This window comes from Octopus bimaculoides, chromosome 13 (genome assembly GCF_046866305.1).
Source record: "Octopus bimaculoides isolate indiv1 chromosome 13, ASM4686630v1, whole genome shotgun sequence".
Taxonomy (NCBI): Eukaryota; Metazoa; Mollusca; class Cephalopoda; order Octopoda; family Octopodidae; genus Octopus; species Octopus bimaculoides.
In genome coordinates, this window is record NC_142940.1 from 37,117,745 (window position 1) to 37,136,008 (window position 18,264).

Genomic DNA, 18,264 nt, shown 5'->3' on the forward strand with positions numbered 1-18,264 from the left:
AGAGAGAAAGACAGATAGACAGACAGAGAGAGAGTAGGTCACTGAATATATGGAAGAGAGAGAGGGGAAGAGAGAGTGCATATGTGTGTGTGTGTGTGTAAAGACAAAAGAGGGTGGGACTTCGTTCAGGAAAGGCTCATTAGTTTTAATTATGCTCCTATTAAATGATATTATAGGCATTTGTGGAACTGTCAAATATGTAGAAAATGGCAGTGAGGGGAGGAGGTGGGGAAGGGTCCTAAGGAAACAGAGGAGGAGGGGAAGGAGAGAGAGAGAGAGAGAGAGAGAGAGAGAGAGAGAGATAGGAAAAAAGAAAAGAAATAGCCTGTAGGTGGAGGTGAATGGTGAAGAGGAGGAAAATGATATAAAAAGAAGGGTGGGAGGCGAGTATGTGGTGGTGGTGGTAGAAGGGAAGGGTTGTTGCATCTAGCCAACATTATCCATTCATAGTAGTTACATTTAACAATCTGTGAAACATTACAAAGGAGGGTGAGGTGTATAGTGATGATGATGATGATGATGGTGGTGGTGGTGGCAGTGGTAATGATTATGGTGATGATGTGTGGGTGTCTTTGGTGGGTGTTAGGAGAGAGGGAGGAAGGGTGGTAGTGGTTGTAGAGAAGCAACATTAGAAGCATAAATGATTTATTTATTACATATTAAATACTTTTGAGGTGAAAAAAAAAAAAACTTGGCAAGTCAGATTCTTTTGTGTGTATGTGTGAATGAATGTGTGTATGTGCATATGTGCATGCCTGCGTCTCATGAAGGAACACAGCCAGTCATGGTGAAGGGGTTGCTGGAAGAGGGCCGTCCATCCTATCATGACTTGGGAAAGTCACACACACACACACACACACACACACACACACACACACACCATTTACTTGTTTCAGTGTTTTAGTCATTGGATTGCAGCCATGCTGAGTTACCACCATGAAGTACTTAGTCAAACAAATCAACCTCAGTGCTTATTTCTAAGTATGGTTCTTATTTTGTTGATCTCTTTTGCTAAACTGCTAAATTACAGATACATAAACAAACCAACACCAGATGTCAAGCAATGAGTGCAGACAGACACAAAGACACACACACACATACACACACACACAAGAGGCTTCCACACAGTTTCCATCTACCAAATTTATTCAAGGCATTGGTTGGCTTGAGGCTACTGTAGAAGACACTTGCCGAAGGTGCAATGTAGTGGGACTGAACATGAAATTACATGGTTGCAAAGAAAGCTATATGCAGACAAGCTTATATGCATACAGGGTTGTATAATTCATACACTAACCATCCACTAAATGTAGGACTCTTAATCCTCTTCATATCATCATCACATACTTGCACAGGTCAGATGGAGTTTATTGGAACAGATTTTCTGCAACTGGAAGCCCTTCCTGTTTCCAAGCAACGTAATATTTCCCCTTGGCCAGATAGGTTTTCACAGAATATTGGAAATGAAAAACTCAGCTTATATGACAGTGACATTCATTCATTTTATAACTAACAGGCAATACATACACACAGAATAAGTACTAGGCTTACAAAGAATAAGTCCTGGGGTTGATTTGGTTGACTAAAGTTGGTGCTCCAGCATGGCTGCAGTCAAATGACTGAAACAAATAGAAGAGATATACATATACACACATATGCACATATACATAAATGCACACACACATGTAAACCGACACATTTACAACAAGCTTCTTTCAGCTTCCACTTATCAATATTAATTAATATTTATAACGAGTGTTTTCAAAGTTTCACTGTTAAAACTGACTTTCCATACATCTCTAAAGAACTTATGCAAAATAAATTCCAAGAGTTTCTAGAAAACCCAGTTGTAAAACAGAACACAGACTTCTAATTTATTCTTATAATTTAAACAGAGTTCTAATTTATGTTTATAATCTGAAACTTTGTCTTAAAGAAAAGTTTGGTGCTGGTGATAGAGGTGATGATGGCAATGATGATGAATAAAAGGAAAAAAAAAAAATAAGGAAGAACAGCAGAAGAGAGAAGAATCAATCTTTGTCCATTGGAATTTTGGTGCTGTTTACGTCTTCAATTATATCATTCATAAATTTCTGAACCAAGAAATTACAGATATAGAAATGACATCATAGTATCTTTTAACCATTTAGCATTTAAACCGGTCATATCCAGTCAAATTATTCTACTTTTTTATGTTCTAACTGATCAGATCCAGCCTCTCTCACCTACCTAACAATGCCAATTAAAACAAACATTCACATCATTGAAATCTCAAAGCTATGAGATAATGCATGATCAATTCACATCAATGTGAATGAATATGTATTACATTTGACAGATTAATTAATCTGAATGCTAAAGGGCTAAACTATTCCTGCATCATGTTCAATATAGTAATTTATATTTATAGGGGAAGGGGGTTCCAAGATAGTTAAGAGGTCACCGGGTTTAGTGGGTTGTCTTTATGTTATGTTATAGGTTCAATTTTTTTATACCAAACACTGAAAGCCACTCAGCTAACCAGTATGGTACCTTCTCAAAACTATGGTAATTCTGTATCCATCTCTTTACTACAACTCCATTATAGTTCATCTTTCACATATTCATTCTCTCTTTTACTCTGGGATTTGAAACCATAACAACCAGATCCTCAAGACAGTGCCACTACAACTCCATTGAGAGTTGAGGGCTTAAAACAAGGCAACACACATTAAGTCTGCTCAATCAAGGCTAACCAGATGCTAACAACAACAACAACAACACATAAGACATTGTATTTGGTTTGCAAAATTTTTTATGTAGATTCGAGGGTTGAAACAAATTTTGTTGTTTCTTGAAAGAGTCATTATGCCAATAAAAACACATGCACAGCTTAAATTCTACTTTATTTTAGTTAATTGGTTAAATATCTAACCAACTAACTAATCAATTGTTTGTTTAGTAGGTATTAGATATTTAACCAATTAACTAAAAATAAAGAATTAGAATTTAAACTCTGTGTGTTATCATTATGAGGATAATAATGACTTTCCTAACACAACAAAATATGACATTGTAAATAGGGACCTCTGAACAGTGCTAACAATATATATATCAAAAGAGAAAAAAAAACTGCACTAAACTGACCTTTGACCTGATTACTATTAATCCTACAATGTATACTGTCCAGTTTTTAATCACCAGTTTCAAATTTCAAAGGTTATAAAAGTGATGGTAGTTTGCGGTCTAGGTTTTGTACGGAGTTAAAAACCAAATTGATATATTTTGAGAAAAATGATCAACTTTATCTCAATTATCTCAAGTGAAATAACTTATCAAATTCAAGTCAATCACTCACTTGGTATTAAGTGAACTCAAGAGTAGTCAAAATTCCAGTGAGAGACAATATTCCTTAAGCAATTTAAAGCCTCTTCAATCTTAAAAACCACAAAAATTATGAACGAGAAACACTTCTAGCAATTTTGATAAATTTGTTAATTTATACAGAATCATATATAAATAGGATACTAAAAACAAACATCTGTATGTACATGTATATGTAGAAACCTATCTTTGTTGTCTGCAGAGTGTAAGAATACAAACAGATACACATACAATATATACACACAATGAATAAGTATACAATATGTAGAGTGGGTCCAATTTAGACACAGTTTGAAGGAGCGGAACTTAAGTGTACTTGGCTATCTAATGAGTGTTTCAACCAATGAAGTACTAAGCAGACATGTTCTGGAAATATACTCCATTTACTTATGAAAGGTAGCGTGGAATAACTGGCATAAAAAAAAAAATGAATGAATATAATTCTACTTTGTAGACTTTAGGCCAGTGGTTCTCAACCATTTTTTTAATCTATGGACCCCTTTGATTACTATTTTATTCTGGTGGACCCCAAACCAAACAACCCACCCACTAGCTATTCAAACTTCAAACTTGTTTTACAGATAATTCCTTCAAAATTCATATTTTGTTTATCACACATTCATTTATCACATATATGTATAGCTTGAACTATATAAAACATCAGAGAAGGAAACTTATCTGAGTCTTTTTTTTTTTTTTTTTTTTGGCAACAGTACATCAAAAGTTTTTTGGCAACAATACATCAAAAGTTTTTCAAGGATCCATTAAATACTACTGTAGACCCAATTTACTATTTTGCTTGTGTGGAACCCCAAAAATCTTATATGGACCCCAATTGAGAACTACTACTTTAGCCAATCCCGAATCCCATGGAATTTGATTCCATTCTAAAGAGATTGTTGACCATTTACAACAGGGTTTTGAAAGTATTTGAATTTAAAATAGTGGCAAAAGTCTGAAACTAAGAGCCAATCATTGTTTACTGGTTACCATAACTTGTATGATGCAAGGTTCAATTCCCAGTCTGGAAGATGAATGACAACACTGATATTTTATTTCTATTTCTGCTTATCTTTTATCTTTAACTTGTTTCAGTCATTAGAGTATGGCCAGACTGGGGCACCGCCTTGAATTTTTAGTTGAATAAAACGAACCCAGTACTTATTTTTTAAACTTGGTATTTATTCCACAGATCTCTTTTGCCAAACTGCCAAGTTACAGGGATGCAAACACCAACACCAGTTGTCGAGTGGTGGTGGGGAACAAACACAGACACACACACACACACACACACACACACACACATATATATATACGGGGGGGCTTCTTTCAGTTTCTGTCTACCAAATCCACTCACAAGGCTTTGGTTGGCCTGAGGCTATAGTAGAAGACACTTGCCCAAGGTGTCATGTAGTTGGGAAACAAGCTTCTTACCACACAACCGCATAAAATTTTTTTTAAACATGTATTGCTTAGTCAGAGGAGGAGTGGTTAGTACCAGTGAACTTAAGACCAACAGGCAAAAGGGAGTAGTAAGATCTTAAGATATTCTGAGATCAGAGACCAAGACCAAATGCTTGCAACAGAGTGGAACTTGGGATAAAAATATCCAAGAGATAATTGTCAGTGTTAAAAATCCCATTCCTCATCATTTTAACATACATTTTTCTGCGCTTACATAGGTCTAGCGAAATTTGCTAAGGCAAATTTTCTACAGCTTGATGCCTTTCCTGTTGCCAAGTCTCAACTGTCTCCAAACAAGAAAATATTTCTCTTTTTAGTTGAATTGATCGACCCCAGTACCTTTTTTTAAGCCTACAACTTATTCTATTGATCTCTTTTGCTGAACTGCTAAGTTACAGAAATGTAAACACACCAACACTAGTTGTCATGTGGTGGTGGGGAACAAACACAGACACAAAGACACACACACATATGATGGGCTTCTTTCAGTTTCCGTCTATCAAATCCACTCACAAGGTCTTGGGTGGCCCAAGGCTATAGTAGAAGACACCAAGTCTATAGTAGAATCCAGAACCATGTGGTTGGGAAGCAAGCTTCTTACCACACAGCCACATCTGCACCTATCTGCTTACAATTTGCACGCTATGTCAAAACAAGCACACACACACACACACACACACACAAACAAACTCATATCTATATATGACAGGCTTCTTACAGTTTCCATGCACCAAATCCACTGCTATGGTTTTGGTCAGCCTAGGGATATAGTAGAAGATACTTGTCATGCAGCAGAACTAAATCCAAAATGACATGGTTGTGTCGTAAAATTCTCAACCATACAGTCATGCTTGCACTTAGCAATGGAGTAACTCTACCACTGAAATAAATAAAATTAATTAGTCAATCATTTCACAAACCTTATGGATTTGTAGGGCCAGTTCTTATCTGTTACTTAATTAGCCTGGTCGGCTACAGTTGGATGCACGGTGACTCATTTTCTTCTCCCATGTGAAGGGTTTAGTCAAACAAATTGACCCCAGTACTTACTTATTTATTCATCTTTTTGAAACCTGGTACTTACTCTATCGGCCCCTTTTGCTGCACTGCTAAGTTAAAGGGACATAAACAAACCAACACAGGTTGTCAGTGGTAGCGGGGGACAAATACACATACATACCTAGGTGTATATATATATATATATATATATATATATATGTATATATATGATACAGACTATACTATACTAATCCCAAGGATATCAACTCTGATGTCAAAATCATGTGATTTTGTGATTTGTGGAAACATGCGTAGTGATGTATTAAATATTTATAAATTCCATCCTAGAATTATTTTTTTTTATTTATATATGCTCCGTTGGATGCTCCGTTGGATGTGTAAGAAGCCAGTATGCTCCGTTGGATGTGTAATGTCAATGTGAATACCCGTCAGAGTGTAAGTATCTTGAGAGAAAAGCTGAACATTAGAAGCATCAGTTGTGGCGTGCAAGAGAGACGATTGCGCTGGTATGGACATGTGGTGAGAATGGAGGAGGATAGCTGCGTGAAAAAGTGCCACACCCTAACAGTTGAGGGAACCCGTGGAAGAGGTAGGCCCAGGAAGACCTGGGCTGAGGTGGTGAGGCAAGACCTTCGTACATTGGGCCTCACCGAGGCGATGACTACGGACCGAGACCTTTGGAAATGGGCTGTGCGTGAGAAGACCCGGCAAGCCAAGTAAGATCGTTGCCAGTGCCCCTGGACTGGTTCTTGTGCGGGTGGCACATGAGATGCACCATTTTGAGCGTGGCCGTTGCCAGTACCGCCTGACTAGCTCCTGTAGGATTTTCGAGCGAGATCGTTGCCAGTGCCCCTGGACTGGCTTATGCGGGTGGCACATAAAAGACACCATTTCGAGCGTGGCCGTTTTCGTGCGGGTGACACGTAAAAGCACCCACTACACTCTCTGAGTGGTTGGCGTTAGGAAGGGCATCCAGCTGTAGAAACTCTGCCAAATCGGACTGGAGCCTGGTGTTGCCATCCGGTTTCACCAGTCCTCAGTCAAATCGTCCAACCCATGCTAGCATGGAAAGCGGACGTTAAACGATGATGATGATGATGATGATGATATATATATATGACAGGCTTCTTTCAGTTTCCATCTACCAAATCCACAATCACAAAGCTTTGGTCATCCCAGGAAGACACTTGCCTAAAATGACATGTAGTGGGACTGAACTTGGAACCATGTGGTTGGGAAGCTTTCTTACCATATATATGGCCACACCTGCACCTATGACAAATCTTTAAAAACGAAAAAAACATCAATTCCACAGACATCCCTTCTGTCTCTACTTGCTACAGATCAGTGTTCCTATTTATGTTACTGATATTTTGCTGACATTTCTACATCACTAATTATTTGTTTGATTTTGGGGGGTTTTTCTTTCTTTTTTTTTTTTTTTTTTGATACTTCTGTTTTTGAGAATGGAATCCCAGATCAAAGCATTCCAAGATGAAATCAAAATCAAAATCTTTTAATAGGCTGGATATGTGCATATATATATATATATATATATATATATATATACACACACACACACAATATTTGTACATATATATGTATGTGTGTATGGCTTGTTTGCATATGTGTGTATGAGTACAGGCTTTGAAAGGATGAAAGGAAAAAAACAAAGAAAGTAGTTTGAGAATGAAAAAAACAACAAGACACTTATGAAAGAACTAGAACATGGTACACATACAATCCACCAAGGGGTCACTACATGGTTTCAATTGGCTAGAAAAAGTAGTTAAATCACCCTCAAATCACACCACATGACCTTTAAAAAAAAAACGCAATGGACATGAATAATGTGGCCCTAGCTGTTTGATATCTGGAACTAAGATGAAATCATATAGAATGGTTGTGGTTGGAATGCTTTTGACTGTATGGTCTCTCAACCGTGGCTTACTTTGAGCTAAACAACAACAAAAATAGAGAAAAGTAAATTTTATAATATTGTGTATTGAGTGAAAGAGAATGAAAAATACTAAGGCAGAGGGAGAGTAAAGAGGGGGGGAGATATAGAGAGGTAGAGATTCAGATGGAAAAAGTGGAGGAGGAGGAGCAACAAAAGTATAAGTGAGGAGTGGGGGAGGTTGAAAAAAGATGAGAAAAAGAAAGAGAAGTATAACAGAAAAGAGGACGAAAGAAAGCAGGCTAGAAAAGGAAGGAAAAAAAGAGTGTGGATGGAGGAAAGCAAGGGATAAGGAAATGAAAGGAGGCAGGATAGGGGTAGGTAAATAGGAAAACAAGGAAGAAAAAGAGAGATGGAGAGAGAGAGAGAAGCTGAAGAGGAGGAGATGGGGCAAGTAAAGCAAAATAGGGAATATGTGGTTGACAGTATAGTGTTTAAATGTTCAACCATACACCCCTGATTGTCTTTCAAATATGAACTAATCTTTAATTTTGGGGGTGGGAAGGGTGGAATGGTTTATTTTGAATCTGAATTTTTGAAGATATGTAGATGCCATATTGAAGATGAGGTAGTTACAGCTTGGGCAATTTGATCAGTTGTTTCTGAGACAGCTCTATAAAGAACATTGTTTTAGTTTGTTGTTACAATAAACAAAATCATTCATTAGAAGTGTACTAATTACGTTAGATTACTTGTATTACATGAGTACACTTATACTAATTAATTGCAATGAATATCAACCACATTAAGGTTCACATTAGAGGGAGGGAGAGAGGAGAGAGAGAGAGAGAGAATGTGCATGTAATTGTATAAACACATGTAGGACTGGGCTGTTGGCACACAGAGCAACAAACACAAGACTCCATGCTGTGTAAATATAATCACTAAAATTTAAGGAGACTGATGGCAATGGTGCTGGTGGTTATGGTGGTCTGTGTTGGTAAGAGTGAATTTTATATAATAAATAAAATGAATTGGTGGAGGTTGTTTAATCCCAAGGTGGCCCTGATGGAACAAACCTACAATCAAAACCACTGCAACTGTGACCTTTTTTTTTGTATATTAAGGACTACATTATTCAATTTAGCTCCTCATTTAGATCACAGACCAATGTATCAGCATGTAGCCAAGAAAGAGCCCATAACTATCTGCCAAGGCCCCACCCTAAAAAATAAACTCACAACCTGCTGAATTTTGAGAGTGTTCTTCCAGAGCCTGGAAGTATCTTGTTCTGCCTTGCTAAATTTCTATAGGAGGCCCTGCTGGTGGTGGTCCCAGAGAAAGGAGAGGAACTCAAAATGATGAAGAAAAAGACTGTTTAACTATTTCCATTACCTTTTCTTAAAGGTTACTACTGCAGTGAAAAACCAACAGGAAGGATATGAACTGTCAACATTCCAGTTATTAAACTGACATTATCAATTTGATTCACTGTGACACCCCACACGTTAATACTAACCTTCTTAAGACCACCCTGGTTCTACAATACAAAATATAAGTACTATTTTTTTTTTTTTGTAGGTTTCAAACGTCAGTTTAATAATAAAGGTATTTCACTAAATGCTTCTAGATTCTTGGTTATATTCAAAATTAATTAAAAGACATTGGTAGTATATTTCATAAGAGTTACACTTAAAATGTTTTTCAGGAGGTTGTTCAGGGGGGAGAACTGATGTCCTAAGAAAGGAGAGGAAGGATAGCAGATAGCACAAGATCTAGAATGTTGGACACAATATGAGTGAGTCAAGAGTGCCTAAATGAAAGTTGTATGGGAGCAGCCAGTTTTAAAGAGCAGAAACCATTGTAGTAGCAGTAGAAATGGTAGAGAGAGGAGACAGCACACCTGTGGGCCAGGGACTAGAGTGTGGCTGCAAGTAACTTCATGCCAATCAACCAAGTGGCCTGTCTTCAGACTCAGTCTACAATGTGTATAGTAGTGGCAGCACCACCACCACCACCACCATCCTAGACGTGGGAGCAGTATTCCACAACACGTCTTACCTGTGCTGTGTAAAGTCCTTAGAAATTAAAGTATTTTCTGATTTCTGAAGAGGAGGAGGACCAAGTGTTTCAGATGCAATCTTGGCTACAATAAGGATGCTTCCCAACGACATGGTATTGGGTTCAGTCCCACTGTATGGCACCTTGGGCAAGTGTCTTCTGCTATAGCCTCAGGCCAACCAAAGCTCCTGTAAGTGGTTTTGGTGGACAGAAACTGAAGAGAGAGAGTGTGTGTGTGTGTGTGTGAGTGTGTGAGTGTGTGAGTGTGTGAGTGTGTGTGTGTGTGTGTGTGTGTGTGTGTGTCTCTTTAGTATTTAGATTATTCTGTCAAATGTAATGCTTATTTATTTCCTTTTGTTTTCATTTAATCATGTATAATCTTACAGCTTTTAGGTTTTAATGGTGTGGTAGTATATTTTGAGTATGACATTGAAGAATAAGTATGAGAGGCCAAATATGGCCAGTTTGAGCATAAAACAGGTAGAATATTTGGGCTGGATATGACCTCTTTAAATACTAAAAGGTTAAATATCATGTGATGGTGGTAAATGAGCAAGGTTGTTCATTTACAGCCTTGCATGGAAAACATGTCTGGCCATGGGTAAACATTACCATGCTTTGAAACAGGTGAGGGTTGACCACAAACAGGAAGGGCATCTGACCATAGAAAAATCAGCCTCAAGAAATCCTGTCTGACCTATGCAAGCGTGAAAAAGGCCTTTCTTTGCGAGCTAAAGGCCTTTCTTTGTCACATGCTGTAAGAATTACATTAAGGGGACATCTCAGTGGAATATGCAACAACTTGACATGCTATTTCAAGGAGCAGATGGTTCTGTTGATCAAAAAAAAAAAAAAAAATAGACATTCATATGTTGTTTATGAGAGAGTCTATTATAGTCATCTACAGGGGTGTGAGAGTGTATACAAACCACTGGACATCCATGTGAGTGGAAACTATTCACAAGAAGGTCTTGAGATCAAATGCCCTTACAACTATTATGATGTGTCATGAGACAAAAACACATTACTCAACATACCTCAGTTCATACAACTGAAAATAGAGTAAATGTTTAGCGTTAAGAAGAATATGCAGCTGTACAAACAGTTAGCACAACATGTGCAGCTTTCCAAATTTATAAATACAGCCCCTCAGTAGGTTAGTCTGGAAAAATGGATAGAAAACTGCAATAAATAAATAAATATCAGTAAATGTGGTTAAAGTTAACAGTGGAAAGAAGTTTAGTCATAAATGGTAGCTTTTATATAATATATATATATATAAACACACACACACGCAGATAGACAGACATATGTAGGTCAGAATAAACATAGGTGAAAAACTTTAAGAGAGAGAGGGAAAGGTCATTACTTAGAAATACACCATCACATAGATTTAGGGGCCAAAGATTAAAAGTGACCAAGGTTAAGTAATAAAGAAAACCAGACTTCAATTTAGCAACACGTTTGAAAATCAAAATGGTAGTGAATAATCAATGCTAAACTCTGTGTGAGTGTGATGGGTTGATAATGATACTATAAGAAGAAGGGTACTGTTTTATGTTGTACATTTAATAACAAAGCTAATAATGTCAAACATTTCAAATATTTTTAAAGTGTGTTTACCAATATTAAAATATTTTGGTAAACATTATGTGGCTGTGTAGTAAGAAGCTTGCTTCCCAACTATGTGGTTTCAGGTTCAGTCCCACTGTGTTACTCCTTGGGCAAGTATCTTCTACTATAGCCTTGGGCCAACGAAAGCCTTGTGAGTGGATTTGGTAGACAGAAACAGAGAAGCTTATCATACATCTATCTATCTATTTATCTGTGTGTGCGTGTGTCTTTGTACATGTGTTTGTCACCCACCACTGCTTGACAACTAGTGTTGGTGTGTTTACATCTCTGTAACTTACAGTTCAGCGAAATAGACCAATAGGAAAAGTACCAGGCTTAACAAAATAAAAAATAAAAAATACTGGGGTTGATTCATTCAACTAAAAATTCTTCAAGGTGGTGCCCCAGCATGACCACAGTCTAATAACTGAAACAAGTAAAAAAAATAAAAGCTACTCAAAACATAGCAACAATAAGTTTATCATTACACTATGTTGTATATTATGATAAACAGGGTGGCAAGCAGATAGAAATCATGAGAGTATCAGAAAAAATGCTTTGTGGAATTTCTGGCTCTTTACATTCTGGTTTCAAATCCTGCGAAGGTCAACTTTGCCTTTCATCTTTTCAAAGTTGATAAAATAAAGTACCAGTCAAGAACTGGAATCAATAGTACCGGCTAATCTCACCCCATCAGAATTGCTGGCCTTATGCCTCAATCCGAAACTTTTATGATAAAAAGGAGGGGGTTCCATGTTGTATATTACAAAATGCCACGAAGCATTTTGGTCTGGGGTGACAACAATTCTACCAGCTCACTACCTTCAATAATAAAAATAATAATAATAATCCTTTCTACTATAAGCACCCTTCAATAATAAAAATAATCCTTTCTACTATAGGCACCCTTCAATAATAAAAATAATCCTTTCTACTATAGGCACCCTTCAATAATAATAATAATCCTTTCTACTATAGGTACCCTTCAATAATAAAAATAATCCTTTCTACTATAGGCACAAGGCCTGAAATTTTGGGGAAGGGGACTAGTCAATTACATCAACCCCAGTGTTTCACTAGTACTTAATTTATTAATCCTGAGAGGATGGAAGGCAAAGTCGACCTTGGCGGAATTTGAACTCAAAACATTAAGACGGACAGAATACTACTAAGCATTTTGTTCAGCGTGCTAACAAATCTGCCAGCTTTAATAATAACATTCATTTTCTGTCACCTTCTGCTCCAAAACAGCCACTGCATAGCACTATGCTGAAAGACAGATGGAAGTAATGCCATTTTTTAAATTTTTTACTTTTTTTCTTCTTGTTGCTTAGTCAAGAGGAGTGCAGTGCTTGTGACTCTTGACAGGGGCTCTCAGAGTGTTAGGAGGAAGTTAGTTTCCTATTGGTAGCCTGACCTACGTGTTTGCAACAAAATAGACTCCACTAAAGGCACTCAAAGTGCCATGTGATGCTGTTAAACTTAGTGATGAATTGAGTCTATCATCCAAGCACTCATGGTGGGATTTGAACTTAGAACACAAAGCCAGAATAAATACAAGATATTTTGTCTGATATTCTAACAACTTTGCCAGTTCACTTTTTATGTAGTACCATATATCCCAGCATACAAGTCAACATAGTATGTAGTGTAAACATTTAAACATCACCACTATCTCTCCGAAACCTGCTGCATTTCACAAGGAATTTTTTATCCTACAAAGTCATCTTAGTATTTCTGTAAATTTTGGTCTGAAAAATTCAACTTGCATGTCAGAAAATACAGTATGTAATTGACAAATGTTTTGTTTGCAGGCAATATTCTGGCCAAAGCCTCCATTAGACAAAAGTGCACACATTTGGGAAAGTAAACTCCAGATAAACTTAAACCTGAATTCCCAGCTGTATCAGCTTTAATTAAATCTGATAATGTCTTTTGGAAATGCATGAATGTCACAAGATCCATTCCTATCTCTAGCCTCTAAACTGCTTGAAGTCAATAAAACAGATTATCTATCTATCAAATTGATCACTTGTTGATTATTCTGATCATGAAAGATCAAGTATTTTATCTCTTATATGTTACTAGTTTGTAAGATAAAGAAATATTTATCATTTAAAGAGATATGTGTATGTGTATATATATTGCATACACACACTAACACACATATATATATATACGTGGGTGTAATATGCTTTTGTTTTGTCTTGTTTGTACTTTTTCAATTAAAACTAAGGCATGTTCTATACATGCTCAGCAAGTAACAGTGTGTTAAATATGTTAATATAATGCATGTGTTCTATGCATGGTAAGTAACATGAACTTCAAACTCCTATTGCAATTTACACACCACACTGTTGCTTGGCGGTGTGTGTGTGTGTGTGTGTGTGAAGTAGGCATGGGGTAGTGCTTAAGAGGCTTATTTTGCAATCATGAGATCACAGGTTTGATCCTGCAGCACAGTATCTTGGGAAAATGTCTTTACCATTGCCTCCAGTGAATCCAAGCCTTGTGAGCGAAATTAGGAAAATGGAACCTGCACAGAGGCTCATTAGGTGGATTACACCTGCAAGCTAAAGGCCCACCCTGGTCACATGCAGTAATAATTACATTAAGGGGGGGACATATCTGGGGAATACACAACCACTTGACATGCTAATTCAAAGAATAGTTTGTTTTGTTGATAAAAATAATAGAAATTCATGTTGTTCATGATGGGAGAGTCCATCATTGATATCTACAGGAACGAGAGGGAGTGTTCATACCACAGGATATTCATATGCAGTTCTTGGTAAGAGAGTGTGCAAACCACTGGATATTCATTCGTAGTTCTTGATAGGAGAGTCCACCACTATCACTTCATGGGAACAGTAGTGACCTAAAGGTGACAAACAACCGTTCTATACTGACTTTAACACCACCCACTTCCAGTCTACCATTTACCATGATGCTTTACTGAAATCATTTTTTACCTCTTTTACCACTTAACTGAAAGAAGTCCATCGTACATACATACATGTCTGTATATATATTTGTGTGTGTGTGTCTGTATTTGTCTCCCACCATCGCTTGACAACCGATATTGATGTGTTAATGCCTCCATAATTTAGCGGTTTTGCAAAAGAGACTGATAGAATAAGTACTAGGCTTACAAAGAATAAGTACTGGGTTCAATTTCTTGGACTAAATTCCTTTGAGGCAGTGCTCCAGCATGGCTGCAGCCATGACTGAAACAAGTAAAAGAATATATATATATATATATATATATATATAGGCGCAGGAGTGGCTGTGTGGTTAGTAGTTTGCTTACCAGCAACATGGTTCCAGGTTCAGTCCCACTGTGTGACACCTTGGGCAAGTGTCTTCTACTATAGCCTCAAGCTGACCAAAGCCATGTGAGTGGATTTGGTAGACGGAAACTGAAAGAAGCCTGTTGTATATATGTATATATATATATATATGTGTGTGTGTCTGTGTTTATCTCCCCAACATCGCTTGGTGTGTTTACGTCCCCATAACTTAGCGGTTCGGCAAAAGAGACCAATAGAATAAGTCCTGGGGTCGATTTGCTCGACTAAAGGCGGTGCTCCAGCATGGCCGCAGTCAAATGACTGAAACAAGTAAATGAGCGTATATATATATATATATATATATATATATATATATATATATATATATATATATAGTTTGGTACCCAGGTACATATTTAGCCAACCTGTGTGGACTCTAAAGCCATGGAGAAGGTAATTAACCTAAGAAGTGGAAAACTAATAGAAAAATCTGAGGTATGTTGTTCATCAACTTAGTGGTTAAACATTTGCAGAGACTTTCTGTTATCAGCTTTTCCCAAAAATGTGGCTGGTCAAACATAAGCTTTCACCACTGAAAATAAATCATCTGTATAGGACAGTCTAATAGCTATAAGGCTGTTGGACATTCATCCATAAAATCTATTATGTGTGTGTGTGTGTATGTGTGTTATATTTTAGGATGTAGAGGAGGGAGAGAGAGTGTGTGTGTGTGTGTGTGCCAAATCTGAACTAAAGATCTGACCTCAACAGTAACAAACTAAAGAAAGGTGATAAGAAAGACAAAGAGAAGAAGAGAAAGAAAGAGAAGGTTAAAGCAACAGTGAGTGGGGGTAGGAGATGAAGAGAACTTACATGCTCCTAACATCTGATGACAATGATGGCAGATTGAAATACACAGAAATATGAACCAAAATTAAAGGCATAAAGCATCAAAGAAAAAAAAGACAAAAACTATGTCAATTTTGGGAGGTGGGGGATAGTCAATTACATCAACCCCAGTGTCCAGCAGGTATTTATTTTATCTACCCTGCAAAAAGACAAACTCAGAACAGCCAAAAGAAATGTTTCCAAGCATTTTGATTGATATGCTAATGAAGGTCAGCAGTGTGTGTGTGTGTGTGAAGGCATGTGGCTTAATGGTTAGGAGTATTCACTCACAATTGTAAGGTCATGAGTTCAATTCCCAGCGGTGTGTTGTGACCTTGAGCAAGACAATTTATTTCATGTTGCTCTAGTTGATTCAGCTGGCAAAAATGAGCTGTGCCTGTATTTCAAAAGGCCAGGTTTATCACATTCTGTATCATGCTGAATATCCTTGAGAACTTATGTTAAGGGTAAATATGTCTGTGAAGTACTCAGCCACTTGCATGTTAGTTTCACAAGCAGGCTGTTCTGTTGATTGGATCAACTGGAACCCTCATTGTTGTAACTGACAGAGTGCCAGTTAAGTTACATATTAGGTAGGTAGGAAGGTGGGTAAATAGGTAGCACCATGATGTAAATGATAGAACAATTTGTAAAACACATTGTTCTGGGTTCAACCCTACTGTGTGACGCCTTTGGCCTGGTGCCTCAGGCTGACCAATGCCTATTTCTTTCTTTCTCTCTCTCTCTCTCTCTCTCTTCATTATTTTCAAAATTAACTGAAAGAAAAACAGGTCATTTCAACAGAAATATGGTAAAAGAAAAGGTTAAATTAAGACAAGATGAGCCAAATGATGTTACCAACATTAGTCTGTCCAAAATTCTCATTAACCCTTTTGTTGCCATATTTCTGTTGAAATATGCTACCTTTGTTTAAATCAATTTTGATATTAATAAAGAATTGATTAAAATCACTTTGTTATTGTTAACCTTTCAGCATTCAGATTATTCTATCAAATATAATGCTTATTCATTCATATTGTTTTAAATTTATCATTCATTATCTCATGGCTTTGAGATTTTAATGATGTGATCGTGTATTTTTAGAATGACATGATAGGGTAAGGTATGAGAGGCCAGATCTAGCTGGTCTGAACATAAGACAGGTAGAATATTCAGGCCAGATATGGCCAGTTTAAATGCTAAGGGGTTAAGGTAGTATTTGGAATATGAATTAACTTCAAATTTTGATGGAAAGTTTTAATTTAGATCACTTTAAAACAGTGAATGTTTGTATCATAGGGGTACAAGGGCAGTTTCAGGTAGGTTCATAACAAAGGAGTTAAACTTCATTGTATTCTTTCTTTGCCCCTTAGTGACTTTCCAGATTTTAAACAAAATAATTCACTATATCACTACTGCACTGAAAATGTACCCGGGGAAAGAAGGTACCCTCAAACAATGGATGACCACCCTTTTCTCTGAATACCAAACAGTTCACACACACAAAATAGGTGGGGCCAAGAAAAACAGAAAAGAAAGGTTTAGTGGAAAGCCATTAAAAAAGAATTAGTGACAACACTTCTTCAAGTACGATGGTACAAATTGAGGTTCGCAATAACTTTGGTTTTATTTATTTATTCATCTATTTATTTATATTCTTTTAAGTACTAAATCCTGTTTTCTTTCCCAGCCCAAAAGAAACATCTTGCTAGTTTAAGGACTGATAATACACATGACCAGTCCTAAACCAGTGTGCCTGATCACCAGGATAGAATGGTATTCAGTATTCAATTCTATTGAATGTAAACCAAATATAAAACAACAATGTTATAAAGCAGTTTGTACTGTAATAAGTTACACTGGCAATCTTTATGAATCATCTCATTCCATTGTGAGTATTGTCTAATTTAATAGTTTTGTTATATATATAAGAGTTTGATTCAGGAGTGAACAGAATTTGTTGTTGAGGTAGATTTTTCTATGGCCAGATGCCCTTCTTGTCACCAACCAAGTAAGGTAATTCTTCCCCATGGTTAGACATATTTTCACAGAAGACTGGAAACAAAGAATACCACTTGTATGACAGTAACACTCATTTACAACTGCCACACAATGTAAAGACAAGGAGACACTCATTCACACAAACACATATATACATATACACGACAGACTTCTTTCAGTTTCCATGAACCAAATACACTTATAAGGATTTGGTCAACTTGGGGCAAAAGTAGAAGAAACTAGTGGGACTGAACCTAGAACCAAGTGGCGGAGGGACGTGACTTAGTGGTTAGGATGTTGGACTCATGATTGTAAGATTAATGTTTTGATTCCTGGACCAGATGGCATGTTGTGTTCTTGAGCAAAACACTTCATTTCACCTTGCTCCAGCCTGCTCAGCTGGCATAAATGAGTAATCCTGCAACAGACCAGGTGGGGAATATATCCACCATGAAACCAGCCCTTATGAGTCAGTATGACTCGAGAAGATAACTTTATCTACCTTTACCGGAACCAAGTGGGTGGGAAGCAAGTTTCTCAATTACACAGCCATGCTTGCAATGACATGTGTAGTAGTATTTATGTATGTAAATATGTATGTATATAATGACATCACTTTGGCCTAAGAGAAAAGAACACCACTTTTATATTATAGCTAATTACAAT

At 37.0% G+C, this 18,264-nt stretch overlaps 1 protein-coding gene across 4 annotated transcripts in view; it reads right to left on the bottom strand.

Annotated features, from left to right (window-relative positions):
* Positions 1–18,264, bottom strand: part of LOC106880839 (uncharacterized) — a 173,531-nt gene that overhangs the window by 106,116 nt on the left and 49,151 nt on the right. The window contains exon 1 of one of the 4 annotated variants that reach the window (XM_089361651.1): positions 5,748–6,002. The exons of the other annotated variants lie outside the window; for them this stretch is intronic. The gene's annotated coding sequence lies outside the window, so the exon portion shown is untranslated. Of the gene's footprint in view, positions 1–5,747; positions 6,003–18,264 lie in introns of those variants that run through there. 4 annotated transcript variants of the gene reach the window in all.